Raw genomic sequence first — 14937 nt, forward strand, 5'->3', positions numbered from 1 at the left:
TTGCTACATACCATAAGCTGAATGCAGAGTTCACATACAAGACATATTTCATACCTTACTCTGATATCCATTACTGCAGTTAATATTAGCACGACAGTTGAATACATTATCTTCAATTTCACCAAAACTCAGTGATGATTTAAGTGATTTGATTAATGTAACATTGACAGTTTTTTGTGGTGTCTCATAGTTCGCCATACAATATGATGTAGCATGTAATGGCTGGTTTGCTGTGGGGAAGTACAACATTTATACTTTCATAATAATATTACATAACAATATACAACTATGTAGGCTATTTTAATAAGCAGTAAAAGTGAGTTTCATTATAACATGTGTGCTAATAAAATCTTACATACAACTATACATTACATAATAAACACATGTACGTGTACCATACTACAGTTCAAATGTTAGATACAGTAAGTTATGTACTGGACAGACAGTAATATATTAGTTGCAGTAATAATTATAGTGTAGAAATTGTTCCTTCTTAATGCATGTCATTAAAGAATACAGAACCACCATCAATAGGGATGCGGGAATTATGCCTGAATAATTTTGGGAATAATGATGGGGTAATAGAATAAAGCATTATTCCAGCATTTTGATGCAGTTTTAGAGCATAATTGGCATAAAAGTAAATTAAGATCGAGATACTCTAATAGAGCAGTCACTTACTCTAATAGAACGATCGGTGCGGAATAATTTATTACTCATACTACTAGTAACTAAGCATCTTGCTAGCAAAAAAAGCTTTTCAAATGAATTGACACAGCTGAATTTAGTACTTTTTATTGTTTCAAAGTCATGCTGTACAATTTAATTACTAAAATGAAGAAAAAGTTACAAAAATTTGGAATAATTTTGGGAATAATGAGTATTTTGGGGAATAATAAAAAGCATAATGATAAGTTTTTAAAAGAATTTCGGAATAGAATAATGATGAAAATTTTGAGCATAATTCCCACAAGCCTAACCATCAATTACAAAGTAATTTCAGGACAGAAAAGTCTTCTTATCATACAATAATGGTAGTAAAGTAGGGGCCATAAAGATATGGGCTTTCATGCTGAGCAATCTCACCAGTCTCACATTACAGCTTGATAGTATCGGATAGATGTAATCAAACCCAAAGTTTCTATTTAACTAAAATTTCTACTGAGTAACTGAAACTTCTATTAAGTTATTGACCAACTAATTAACTATCTGACCAACTGACAGATGCCTTCAGCCAGGAGCTCATAAGCTTGTTGTGCAGCTGAATTCTCTACAAGATTATACTTGTTTGTAGCTATAGGGTGACTTGTACATGTTGATGAACTTTCTCCAGGGTGATCGTTTTTGTAGCTGAACTCTCTACAAGGTGACTTGTTTGTAGTTGAAGCTCTCTTTGTGGTGACTTATACAGTATTACATAGCTGCACTTCCTATTTATGTAGCTGAACTCTCTACAGGTAACTTAGAAGTATTTGGCATAGTCCTGAATTACAAAACTATGTGCCTTCAGCACTTATAAGCTCCTGCTTCAGCCAAGTATAACTTGACAACAGGCAGAACTACAGGCTTGATTTTTTCATTGTTAAACTTGCACTTGAATGGTCACCTTGAATAGCATACATGTGGCTACTGTTTAAGTAAAGAAGTATGTAATAATTAGCAATACTTGAATAGGTGTACAACCATCTGAACTTGTAAGTGAGAGACTATATATGCTGAAGTAATATATTATTTATTTTCTAATCATAAGAATGCTTGCATTTGTATAGCTATTGGTGCAAGCATATCAAGACACACGGTAGTGTGTCGTGCGGCCCAAGAAGCCGGCGTGCCACCCGTGAGTATATTAACAGGAAGAAAGAAAACGCAATTTTCACACCTATGTAGCTCTGTGATCCCTTATCCGATTGGAACCAAATGTGCTAGAGAGGTGCCGGCCAGCAAGGGGAGTCTACAAACCAAATTTGAAGAAAATCGCTCCAGCCATTTCCGAGATACGAGCGAACAAAATTTCGTTTTAATTTCTTCGTTTTTTTCTTCTTCTACTTCTTCATTTCGCACACTTCGCAAAATCCGCCATAAAACACGAATGCGTGCTCGGATCGGGCTGAAATTTGGCACACTTAAAGGGCTCATTAAGGCGGATCTCTGTACCAACTTTGGTAGGAATCCGATGAACATTCACGGAGTTATGACCGATTATTTGCGTAAAATAAGGTAGAAGGTCTGTCACGCCTACAAGGTAAACTCCTTCGAGGAATCAGTTGAAAATTGCTATGTAGATGGAGCAACTATCGTAGGAGTGCCTTTTTGTGGTTTGAAAGGAATCGAGATAAAGACCACGGAGATATGACACAAAACCCAACCTGTGTCAAAATTACGCGATCGATTTTTATGAATAAAAATACTATTAGTTTTCGTGTCTATCAGACAAACCGCTTAGAGCAATGAGCTGAAAATCAGTAAGTAGCTGGAATAATCATCATAGAAAGTCCTTGCAGTAGTACAAAAGAATCGAATTACAAACTACTGAGTTATGATTCGAAAGACAACTACGTGTAGCAAATGCGAGATCGAGATACTCTAAAATAGAACAGTCACCCTAATAAAGCATTCAGCTGCATTTATAATTTACTCAATTATATTACATTGCAAGTTATTCTGTAGGGAATTGAGCTACAAACAAGTCACCCTGTAGTCAGATCAGCTAGAAGAAGGTACCTAATAGAGAGTTCAGCTACAAAGAAACCATCATGTAGAGAGTTCAGCTCAAACAATTTGCCCTGTAGAGAGATCAGCTAGAAGAAGTTACCTTGTAGAGAGTTCAGTTACAAAGAAACAATCATGCAAAGAGTTCAGCTGCAAACAAATCACCCAGTAGAAAGTTCCGCTATGAACAGATCACACTGTAGAGAGTTCAGTTAGAAACAAGTCATCTTGTAGAGAGATCAGCTAGAAGAAGTCACCTTGTAGAGAGTTCAGCTACAAAGAAACCACCATGTAAGAGAGTTCAGCTGCAAACAAATAACCTGTAGAGAGTTCAGCTAGGAACAAGTCACCCTGTACAGAGATCAGCTAGAAACAAGTCACCCTGTAGAGAATTCAGCTACAAACAAATCACCCTGTAGAAAGATCAGCTAGAAGAAGTTACCTTGTAGAGAGTTCAGCTACAAAAAAATCACCCTGTAGAGAGTTCAGCTAGAAACAAGTCACCCTGTAGAGAGATCAGCTAGAAACAAGTCACCCTGTAGAGAGTTCAACTAGAAGAAGTTACATTGTAGATAGTTCAGCTACAAATAAACCACCCTGTAGAGAGTTCAGCTACAAACAAGTCACCCTGTAGAGAGATTAGCTAGAAGGATAACCTTGTAGAGAGGTCAGCTACAAAGAAATCACCCTGCTTCATCTTTTCTTCTTCCTGTGGTAAAGAAAAAATGATAGGTTAAAAAAAGCCCTAAAGCCGGCCATAGGCCGGCTTTGGGGTATACAAATACAAAAAGCAGTGAAATCTAATCCAAAACAGCCAAGCTGTAAAAAAAGTGCGGCCCTCAGACAGGCTATGGTGAAAAAAGATGTGAAATCCAAGGTGGCGGTCAAGAAATGGCTGTGATGGTAGGTTAATGGTAAAAATTTTAATAATGACAATTCAGGTGAATTTTGTGCCAAGACCATGCGGCACCAAATTCACCTGAATTGTCGTTATTAAAATATTTACATAAAACACGAATGCGTACTCGGATAGGGCTGAAATTTGGCACACTTGAAGGGCTCATTAAGGCGGATCTCTGTACCAACTGTGGTAGGAATTCGATGAACATAGACGGAGTTATGACCGATTATGTGCGTAAAATAAGGTCGAAGGTCTGTCACGCCTACAGGGTAAACCCCTTGGAGGAATGAGTTGAAAATTTACATGTAGATGGAGTAACCATCGTAGGAGTGCCTTTTTGTAGTTTGAAAAGAATTGAGATAAAGACCATGGAGATATGACACAAAACCCAACCTGTGTCAAAATTACGCGATCGATTTTTATGAATAAAAAAACTATTAGTTTTCACATCTACCAGGCAAACCGCTTAGAGCAATGAGCTGAAAATCAGTGTGTAGCTGGAATAATCATCATAGAAAGTCCTTGCAGTAGTACAGAAGAATCGGATTACAAACCACTGAGTTATGATTCGAAAGGCAACTACGTGTAGCAAATGCAAGATCGAGATACTCTAATAGAACAGTCACCTAATAAAGCATTCAGCTACGTTTATAACTTACTCCATTACAGAATTATATTACATTGCAGGATATTCTGTACGGAATTCAGCTACAAACAGTTAATCTGATAGACAATTCAGCTACATGTAAGTCACCCTGTAGAGAGTTCATCTAGAAACAAGTCACCCTGTATCAGCTAGAAGAAGTCACCTTGTAGAGAGTTCAGCTACAAAGAAACCATCATGTAGAGAGTTCAGCTGCAAACAAATCACCCTGTAGAGAACTCAGCTACAAACAAACATGCCCTGTTAAAAGATCAGCTAGAAGAAGTTACCTTGTAGAGAGTTCAGCTACAAAGAAATCACCATGTAGAAAGTTAAGCTGCAAACAAATCACCCAGTAGAAAGTTCAGCTATGAACAGATCACCCTGTTGAGAGTTCAGTTAGAAACAAGTCATCCTGTAGAGAGATCAGCTAGAAGTATCACCTTGTAGAAAGTTCAGCTACAAACAAATCACCTGTAGAGAGTTCAGCTAGAAACAAGTCACCCTGTAGCAGCGGCGGAGCAAGTAGTTGATATGAGGGGGGGCTGGGCTGACCCAGACTTATTTCTATAGTTTGGTAAGGTGAGACCAAAAAAAAAAAAAAAAAAAGTTCACAACCAACTGACAAGAGCTTTCCACCTCATCAGCTACCATTTCTAGCTGATCAACTACATAAAAATCCTTACATAGCTCGCCACACACTGACTACTTTATTAGAGTGACTGCTCTATTAGAGTATCTCGATCTTTATCACGGTTTTCAGCCCCACTCCAAGAAAGATAATTTCGGTGTGATATCATTCTGAGGGGGGGCTAAGCCCCCCCCCCCCCCCTTTCCGCCGCCTATGCCCTGTAGAGAGATCAGCTAGAAACAAGTCACCCTGTAGAGAGTTCAGCTAGAAGAAGTCACATTGTAGAGAGTTCAGCTACAAAGAAACCACCATGTAGAGAGTTCAGCTCCAAACAAATCACCCTGTAGAGAACTCAGCTACGAACAAATCGCCCTGTAGAAAGATCAGCTAGAAGAAGTTACCTTGTAGGGAGTTCAGCTACGAACAGATCACCCTGTAGAGAGTTCAGCTACAAACAAATCACCCTGTAGAGAGTTCAGTTACAAAGAAACTACCATGTAGAGAGTTCAGCTGCAAATAAATCACCCTGTAGAGAATTCAGCTACAAACAAATCACCCTGTAGAAAGATCAGCTAGAAGAAGTTACCTTGTAGAGAGTTCAGCTACAAAGAAACCACCATGTAGAGAGTTCAGCTGCACATAAATCACCTGTAGAGAGTTCAGCTAGAAACAAATCACAGATCAGCTGGAAACAAGTTACCTTGTAGAGAGATCAGGTAGTATAAGTTACCTTGTAGAGAGTTCAGCTACAAAGAAACCACCATGTAGAGAGTTTAGTTGCAAACAAATCACCCAGTAGAAAGTTCAGCTATGAACAGATCATCCTGTTGAGAGTTCAGTTAGAAACAAGTCATCCTGTAGAGAGATCATCTAGAAGTATCACTTTGTAGAGAGTTCAGCTACAAACAAATCACCTGTAGAGAGTTCAGCTACAAACAAATCACCCTGTAGAGAGATCAGCTAGAAGAAGTCACCTTGTAGAGAGTTCAGCTATAAAGAAACCACCGTGTAGAGAATTCAGCTGCAAACAAACACCCTGTAGAGAACTCAGCTACAAACAAATCGCCCTGTAGAAAGATCAGCTAGAAGAAGTTACCTTGTAGGGATTTCACCTACAAACAAATCACCCTGTAGAGAGTTCAGCTACAAAGAAATCATCATGTAGAGAGTTCAGCTGCAAACAAATCACCCTGTAGAGAATTCAACTACAAACAGATAACCCTGCAGAGAGTTCAGCTAGAGTCAAGTCACCCTGTAGAGAGAGTCCTGTAAAGAGTTCATCTATGTACAAGCAGATCACCCTGTAGAGAGTTCAGCTACATTTCAAGTCACCCAGTAGAGAGATCAGCTGCAAATTATCCTGTGGGGATTAATTGACATGTAATAAATATATGCTGTCTTTTTATATTATGAACTCTTGATATATGCATTATATATATATAATTTGTACATTTACTGATAAAATCAGAATGAGTTAAAGTGTTTATAAAATCTGCTTCATCTTTTTCTTTTTCCTGTGGTAAAGAAAAATATATAGGTTAAAAGCCCCAAAGCTGGCCATAGGCCGGCTTTGGGGTATACAAATACAAAAAGAAGTGAAATCTAATCCAAAAACAGCCAAGCTGTAAAAAAAGAGTGCGGCCCCCATAAAGGCTATGGTTAAAAAAGATGTGAAATCCAAGGTGGCGGCCAAGAAATGGCTGTGATGGTAGGTTAATGGTAAAAATTTTAATAACGACAATTCAGGTGAATTTTTGTGCCGCTTGGTCTTGGCACAAAATTCACCTGAATTGTCATTATTAAAATTTTTACCATTAACCTACCATCACAGCCATTTCTTGGCCGCCACCTTGGATTTCACATCTTTTTTAACCATAGCCTTTCTGGGGGCCGCACTCTTTTTTTACAGTTTGGCTGTTTTTGGATTAGATATATATACATATATATATTTTAGATTTCATAGCACATATTATATGCTTTTACAATGACACTGTTAACTCACCACAACTCAAGCTGAATGTAGTTACTGTAAACAGAATTCTCAGTATTAATGCCTTCATTCCAGTAGTACTATAAGTAGAGAATATAATTATAAATGCCACTTCAATACTTAGAACACCAATGTTACACACCATAAAGGCACACTCCCATCACACTACAAAACACCTAAGCCTTCTCAGTTTTCCTCGATGTTCGTAAGTATAACTGTATATTATTATCATCATAATTATATCCTAATTGCAAAATGTGTACTGTTCTCTCATATCATGTCATGGATGGGTAGCTAGTTTATATCTAAATCAAAAGGCTAAGCTGTGGAAAAAGCAACAAGGTCAAGGTGAAAAAGTTTGCAAAATCAAAGGTGGTGGCCAAGAAATGGTTGTGATGATGCTAATCACAGTCATTTTCGATGATCATACCATCATCATTACAAATGATAGGCATCAGCACCAATGCAGCCATCTCTTGGTTGCACCTTTAATTTCACAAGTTTTTTCACCCTCTTTTTGGGGGGCTGCACCCTTTTTTCATAGCTTGGCTGTTTTGGTATAGATATCACCACTTTTACAAAAGTCCCCAAACCAGCCACAATCAAGTTTTGGTGACTTTTATTTGTTTACTGTAGAAAGAGAAGCAGATTGATTTTTTTTAATTTGAACTATGTTTGTAAAAATATTATCATGTACCAAAAGGATAACTTGTAATATATAGCTCATGCAAAACTCTCTATAGATGACTTGCTAGCTTGCAGCTCATCATCACTCTATACTGGCCCTGGGTGACTGGAAATCTCTGCTAGGTGACTTGTAAGTACCTGAACTCTTGGCTGGGTGAATGTAATGTGACTATATAAACTTTCTATGGGGAGAGCTGAACTCTCTACAGTGACTTGCTTGTAGCTGAACTCTCTACAGGGCGACTTGTTATGTGCTGGCATAGCTCAACTCTTTACAGAGTACTTATACATTGGCTAATCAAATAGAGCACGTAGCTGACTGCTCTAATAGGGTGACTGCACTATTAGAGTATTTTAGTTGCACTTTTGCTACAGGTAGTTGGCTTGTGCATTTTAAGGCTTTAAACCCAATTATTCCATTCTACTGAAAGACCTTTCAAAGATGATTAATGTACTCACATTTCAATTTTCCGTATGTCCCCTTTAGTGGTTTGTCTGGTGGTCATCACAGTAAAATTGCTGGATCGCACACCCGATACAAATGGTTGGAGTTTTGCTTGAGTTTTTGTTATAACTCAATGGTCTTCATGTCGATTCTTTTAAAACCACTCCTACAATATCTACAATAATTTTCAACTTGATTACTGAAGCGGTTAACCCTGCGGCCATGAAAAAGTACTGCTTTTATTTATTTTTTAATAAAAAGTGTGCATGACTTCTTTGTTTATTATCTGAAATATTGAGCTATAAATGTGCTGTATGACATATACACTTCTACTGTCTTCCAAATTCGAAGTAAATCAACTGAAGCACAAGAAAATAAGATGAACTACAAATACTACACGAAGAAACTGTGCTGTCTCTTCTATACTACTTTCATTTGCCGATGACACCATATGTTTTGGAATTTATTTGATTCATAAAAGATATCAACTTACTAGACACAATTTATGGAGGATTGACTGACAGGAATCTTGCATTTAACTTGATGTGTATATGTAATATTTGGAACGAGGGCATGAGCTCATGCCCATGTTCAAACTATTACATCATATCAGGGAAAACCCTCATGAGGAGACCTTGCCTGATATGATGCCTGACAGCCTGGGGACTGCAGTGCCAGGCATACATATAGGGCAAAAGCCTGAGTGCCCCATAGTAACACTTCCAATCTGTATCAAGGCAGAGGGTTTCATAGATGATGGCCTACGGCCTGGTGAAGTTATGCTGACCGCACCTGCTATGCATGTTCCTCACCAGCTATACCCAGAAACGAAAGGTGGCCAACCTGACTCATTTTGGCTAGGGCCAGCCCTAATTCTACACAAAGTAATCACTCCAAGTTTTCCAATCTAGGTCTTTAGTAAGCTCTGTAATTATTCCATAAATGATTTAATAACACAGATGAAAATATTAAACTCGTGTAACTGAAATTCTGTGTGACATCTCTAGGATTTGTCTGTTCATCATAGTCAAATGTAGCCAGAACATACCAGCTGCTGACCCATAATCAAATCTTTTAGGCATATATATCATGAACCATGGTAGTGGTTCATAATAGAGATCGTGCCCCTATGTTTGTTTTATCAAAATCCCAATAGAACACTCACCTAAACACCACCTTAGAAAGCTCCCCAGTCACACAAAAGTCTTAGAGGAAAAAATATAGATCCACTGGAAAATATGAAGTCAAGAGGAACCAATAAAACACTGAATTATGCCATTTTGTTCATATTATTATGTTTTCACTGATCTACGGGGAAAATCTGTTAACTTTTTGGGGATAAAAACGTTTTTCTTCATATCACTATCTATTTTTACATGCATATTGCAATGATAGCACTCATTCTTAAGCAAGTTTGTTTCTTGCACATTATCAATGCATCATCAGTGGCAGATACAGGGGGGTTGCAATGGTTTCAGCTGAAACCCCGAAAATGGCGTGCGCCCGAAATTTATTGACGATTCGTCGTGTGGGTGATAAAATCACCACGAGTTATACATACTGTGTCATAGTAGTACTTTTTACTGGTGAAATTTCATACTTTTGCCTTTGAAATCACAATTACGACATTCAACAGCTGGTTGTGACCTTTTTCTTTTTGTCTTCAACTTACAGCTAGGCCGAGCTAGGCTGAAGTTAAGTGAAACCCCCTTGAAATTTCTAGATCCGCCACTGATCATTGCCAAGTCATACAAGTCGATGTACTTTCTCAACTCACAAACCATTGACAGTAAAAAAAACAATAATAGCTATACATTTCTCTGGTTTGTTTCCAGCTACTGTACTTTATGATCTTATGACCACATATGTCTTATCAAACACACATAATTATTTTGTACACTCTTAATGTCGGGCTACTAAATATATACTTAATGATTTCACCAGCGACTATATAAGACTCTTCATCTTAATCTGTATTTTATTGCCACTCAAAGTATACATTTGACTTGTGTGACATCATGTCCTTTATCAAGAGTTCCAAAACACTTTATTACAAATTACATATACTGGAAATACCCGATTAACCATCCATAACACACCAGGAATTATATAGCAAATTAAACTTTTACTGATTTCACAATAGACTTCCAAGAATATGAAATTGACTCCAACAACAAAATAATGCAGTTATTCTTTTTGTGTCCTTATAATAAAACCCCTAAAAACTCCTAATTTTTATCCCCCTTAATATGATTGATGTAGTTTTTTTCTAGATCGTGTAGTTATTGGGCTGTAATTTTCTAATTACTCATTAATTGTATATAGCTAATGTAACTTCTCAGTGGCCACTGGTACAGGATACCATGCAGTGGACCACCAGTGTTGGTACACCAGCACAGTAAAGCTTTTAAATTAGGGTTGTTTTATTATTCTATATCCCAATAAGGACCCACAAGTAGGCAACTGAAAGCCTGTGAAGCAAGGAGTCAGAAACTTGTTACTAAAACTCTGTTGAATACACCCCCCAGACCAGGGATTGTTTCTGCATTCAACAGGATTGAGTTATAGTAAAATATTTCTCACTCCCAGGCTTTCAGTAGCCTTCTTGCAGGTCTCTAGTAGGATAGTGACTAATAAAACAGCCCTAATGACACACAAGAAGTCAATGTTATTTAAGTACTGGTTGAGTGCAGGTAAAATCCTGGATCCCAGACTGTGTGGCTCCTCAGGCACTTGTATGCAAGCTGTCTGTGGATCAAAGTCACCACCTTGTCTGAGATTTTTCTGTATTCAGTAATGCACCTATCAATGTTAAGCCCCACTCCCCCAGTATGGGAAATGTTGGGCTTTAGGATAGTTAAGAACGTGCCTGAGGGGTGAGGGAATGAACAGGCAGTGAAAAGTTCTTACTTGAGGCATGTGATAAAACTGAAGCTTCGTGTCAAATTTTCACGTCATAGGTGTGGGGATTTGACCTAACAATTTATCCCCAGGTTGGAGAATTTGATTGCCATATCCCAAGTATATATATCCCTATCCTCCCTGAGCAGGGGCGGTGGAGCAGGCCAAAGAGTGAGGGGGCCAGGCCAGCTGTACGTTGAAGACCAAAAAATAAAATAAATAAATAAATAAATAAAGGTCACAGCTTGCTGACAATAGCTGCTCTCCACCAAGTACATCTCCTTATATAACTACACATACGTAGCTAAGGAATTTGCTACACTGCTTCTCTGAATACTGTGACTGCTCTATTAGAATATCCAGATCCTGACTGTTCTACTAGAGTATCTCGATCTTCTCTTGCAAACAGTGTCCCAAAAAGTGGGGGGGCCATGGCCCCCCCGTCTCCACCGCCTATGTCCCTGAGTGTAATTTAGCATTGATAGGTACACAACATGTTTCTGACTCCCTGCTACACAGGCTTTCATTAGCCACCATTTGGGTCCCTATAGTGGGATAGAACTACATAAATAAAAAATTTATATGGCTGCTGTAAGTAATCATTGGGTGTAATTATCTAAGTGGTATCAAGACACACGGTAGTGTGTCGTGCGGCCCAAGAAGCCGGCGCGCCACACCGTCAGTATAATAACAGGAAGAAAGAAAACGCAATTTTCACACCTATGTGCCTCTGTGATCCCTAATCCGATTGGACCCACATTTGGTACAGACGTGCCGGCCAGTTAGGGGAGTCTACATGCCAAATTTGAAGAAAGTCGCTCCTTCCATTTCCGAGATACGAGCGAACAAAGTTTCGTTTTAATTTCTTGGTTTTTTTTCTTCATCTTCATTTCGCACACTTCGCAAAATCCGCCATAAAACACGAATTCGTGCTCGGATTGGGCTGAAATTTGGCACACTTAAAGGGCTCGTTAAGGCGGATCTCCGTAACAACTTTGGTAGGAATCCGATTAACATTCATGAAGTTATGACCGATTATCTGCGTAAAATAAGGTCAGTGGCGGGTCTAGGAATTTATGAAGGGGGGTTTCCAGTTTAGAAGGTAGAGATATACACTGACATGAGATAAGCAAAAGTTTGCACTACATTGTCTGGTTTGGTAAGATGAGACCAAAAAAAAAGCTTGCTACACACTGCTTTAATAGCTACTGTGACTGCTCTATTAGAGTATCTCGATCGAGGCGCACGCCGCAATAATATTAACATTTAATTGTTACGAAATCATTTTTCAAAGGGGGTTTCCGTGGAAACCTTGAAACCCCCCTAAATCCACCACCGAAGGTCGAAGGTCTGTCACGTCTACAGAGTAAACCACTTGGAGGAATAAGTTGCAAATTGATAAGTAGATGGAGTAACCATTGTAGGAATGCCTTTTTGTGGTTTAAAGGAATCGAGATAAAGACTATGGAGATATGACACAAAACCCAACCTGTGTCAAAATTACGCGATCGATTTTTATGAATAAAAAAACTATTAGTTTTCACGTCTACCAGGCAAACCGCTTAGAGCTATGAGCTGAAAATCAGTATATAGCTGGAATAATCATCATAGAAAGTCGTTGCAGTAGTACAGAAGAATCGGATTACAAACCACTGAGTTATGATTCGAAACGCAACTACGTGTAGCAAATGCGAGATCGAGATACTCTAACAGAACAGTCACCCTAATAAAGCATTCAGCTACGTTTATAACTTACTCCATTATAGAATTATATTACATTGCAAGTTATTCTGTGGAAAATTCAGCTACAAACAGTTAATCTGATAGACAATTCAGCTACAGGCAAGCCACGCTGTAGAGAGTTCATCTTGAAACAAATCACCCTGCAGAGAGATCAGCTAGAAGAAGTCACCTTGTAGAGAGTTCAGCTACAAAGAAACCATCATGTAGAGAGTTCAGCTGAAAACAAATCACCCTTTAGAGAGTTCAGCTACGAACAGATCACCCTGTAGAAGAGTTTAGCTACAAACAAATCGCTCTGTAGAGAGATCAGCTAGAAGAAGTCACCCTGTAGAGGGTTCAACTACAAAGAAACAATCATGTAGAGAGTTCAGCTGCACAAAAAAATCAATCACCCTGTAGAGAGTTCAGCTAGAAGAAGTCATCTTGTAGAGAGAATCCTGTAGAGAGTTCATCGACAAGCAAATCGCCCTGTATAGAGTCCAGCTACATTTCAAGTTACCCAGTAGAGAGATCAGCTGCAAACAAATTATCCATAGGGAATAATTGACATATAATAACTATAACTGTATGTATTATATATATATAATTTGTACATTTACTGATAAAATCTGAATTAGTTAAAGTATTTAAAATTTGCTTCATCTTTTTCTTCCTGTGGTAAAGAAGAAAAGATAGGTTTAAAAAGCCCCAAAGCTGGCCATAGGCTGGCTTTGGGGTATACAAATACAAAAAAGAAGTGAAATCTAACCCAAAACAGCCTAGCTGTAAAAAAAGAGTGTGGCCCTCAAAAAGGCTATGGTGAAAAAGATGTGAAATCCAAGGTGGCGGCCAAGAAATGGCTGTGATGGTAGGTTAATGGTAAAAAATTTTAATAACTACAATTCAGGTGAATTTGGTGCCACTTGGTGAACTGTAGTTATTAAAATTTTTTACCATTAACCTACCATCACAGCCATTTCTTGGCCGCCACCTTGGATTTTGTCATCATAGCCTTTTTGGGGGCCACACTCTTTTCTTACAGCTAGGCTGTTTTGGATTAGATATAGCTTACCTGGAGGGAGGGGGGGCACCACAGTCATGGAAAGCTCTATAGATCTATTCATGGAAAGCTCTATAGATCTATCAGCTAGTTACACTTTAACGATAGACAAATTCTCACACCAGTATACTTTGCAACTGATGAACATGGGATAGAAATTAGGGATATTTTCATTTCTTTGTCCCATTTTCTGTTTCACCTTATTGTCAGCTATACTTCAGTGTATAGGTTAATTTCAAGTCTCTGCTTGTTAGGTCAATAGATAATCCAAAGGCTGCAGCACATGTTGCTGTCAGACCTTAAGTGCTGTCAGACCTTAAGTGCTTTACAGTGCTGGTCACTGTAAAGCTCTAATAATAGTAAATAATAACATGCAATAGTTATATAGCGGCTAGCTGGCATGCTAGCCTGACGAACTCAGGCAGGTCGGTAACTTCCCAGCTCAACTGCGCGTTCCATGATGAAGTAGCCATCGTTACGTCCATCCACGCAGAGGCATATGCGTACTTCCCTATGTTCGTGTTCGTGCACGAGCAGGTAGGTGCTCCACACATTTTAGTAGCTAACTAGCTAACTATACGTACGTGCATGACATCGTAGCTACGTATACTCACGTGCAGGAGTAAAGTCGAGTTGACACTGAGAAGCGGTCGAGTTGAAGGTTCTAGCTTGCTGAAATATTAAATCCACTCTGAGAGTTACCTGTAAGCGATACAACGTATGAATATAGCTAGCTACAAAAAACTTGCACCTACACTGTATTTATAGCCGGATTAACGAAGAGGAGTAGTCATAATGATGCGCCGAGGCCGCATGGGGGCCCGCGGGAAAATTACAGCCATTTTTTGTAGGGCAAAAGAAATTCGATGTTAACCTATCAAACAACGATGAAAGTGGGTAGCTTGAGGATTAGGCCACTCCAAATAAATTCTCTGTTTCCCATCCACCGCCCGCATCTATAAATTTTCTTTTTTCCCCTCTGCAATCAATATTTGGAATTCCTTACCCCAACACGTGATTGATTTAACAGAGATTGACCAATTCAAGCACAGCCTAGCTGGACTAGTAACTGTTTAATAATTTATCAATGTGTATATATGGTCTTGTGTATAGTAAATATTGTATAATTATATAAGTTTGTTTTCCTTTTGTAATTGACAGTAGCAATTGTACCCTTTTTTGTGCACCATACTCTTTTGAGGTCTGCACAACAATCAATAATAATAATAATAATAATCTAGCTACCGT

General features: G+C 38.5%; 1 long non-coding RNA gene across 1 annotated transcript; it reads right to left on the reverse strand.

Annotated features, from left to right (window-relative positions):
* Positions 1-64: 64 nt before the first annotated feature.
* Positions 65-14415, reverse strand: LOC136241128 (uncharacterized). The gene is made up of 3 exons (XR_010694180.1): positions 14304-14415; positions 6887-6954; positions 65-230 (listed from the first exon to the last, which is right to left on the reverse strand). It is a non-coding gene; the product is annotated as an uncharacterized lncRNA (long non-coding RNA).
* Positions 14416-14937: the final 522 nt, after the last annotated feature.

Source organism: Dysidea avara, chromosome 12 (genome assembly GCF_963678975.1).
Source record: "Dysidea avara chromosome 12, odDysAvar1.4, whole genome shotgun sequence".
In the NCBI taxonomy this organism is placed as follows: Eukaryota; Metazoa; Porifera; class Demospongiae; order Dictyoceratida; family Dysideidae; genus Dysidea; species Dysidea avara.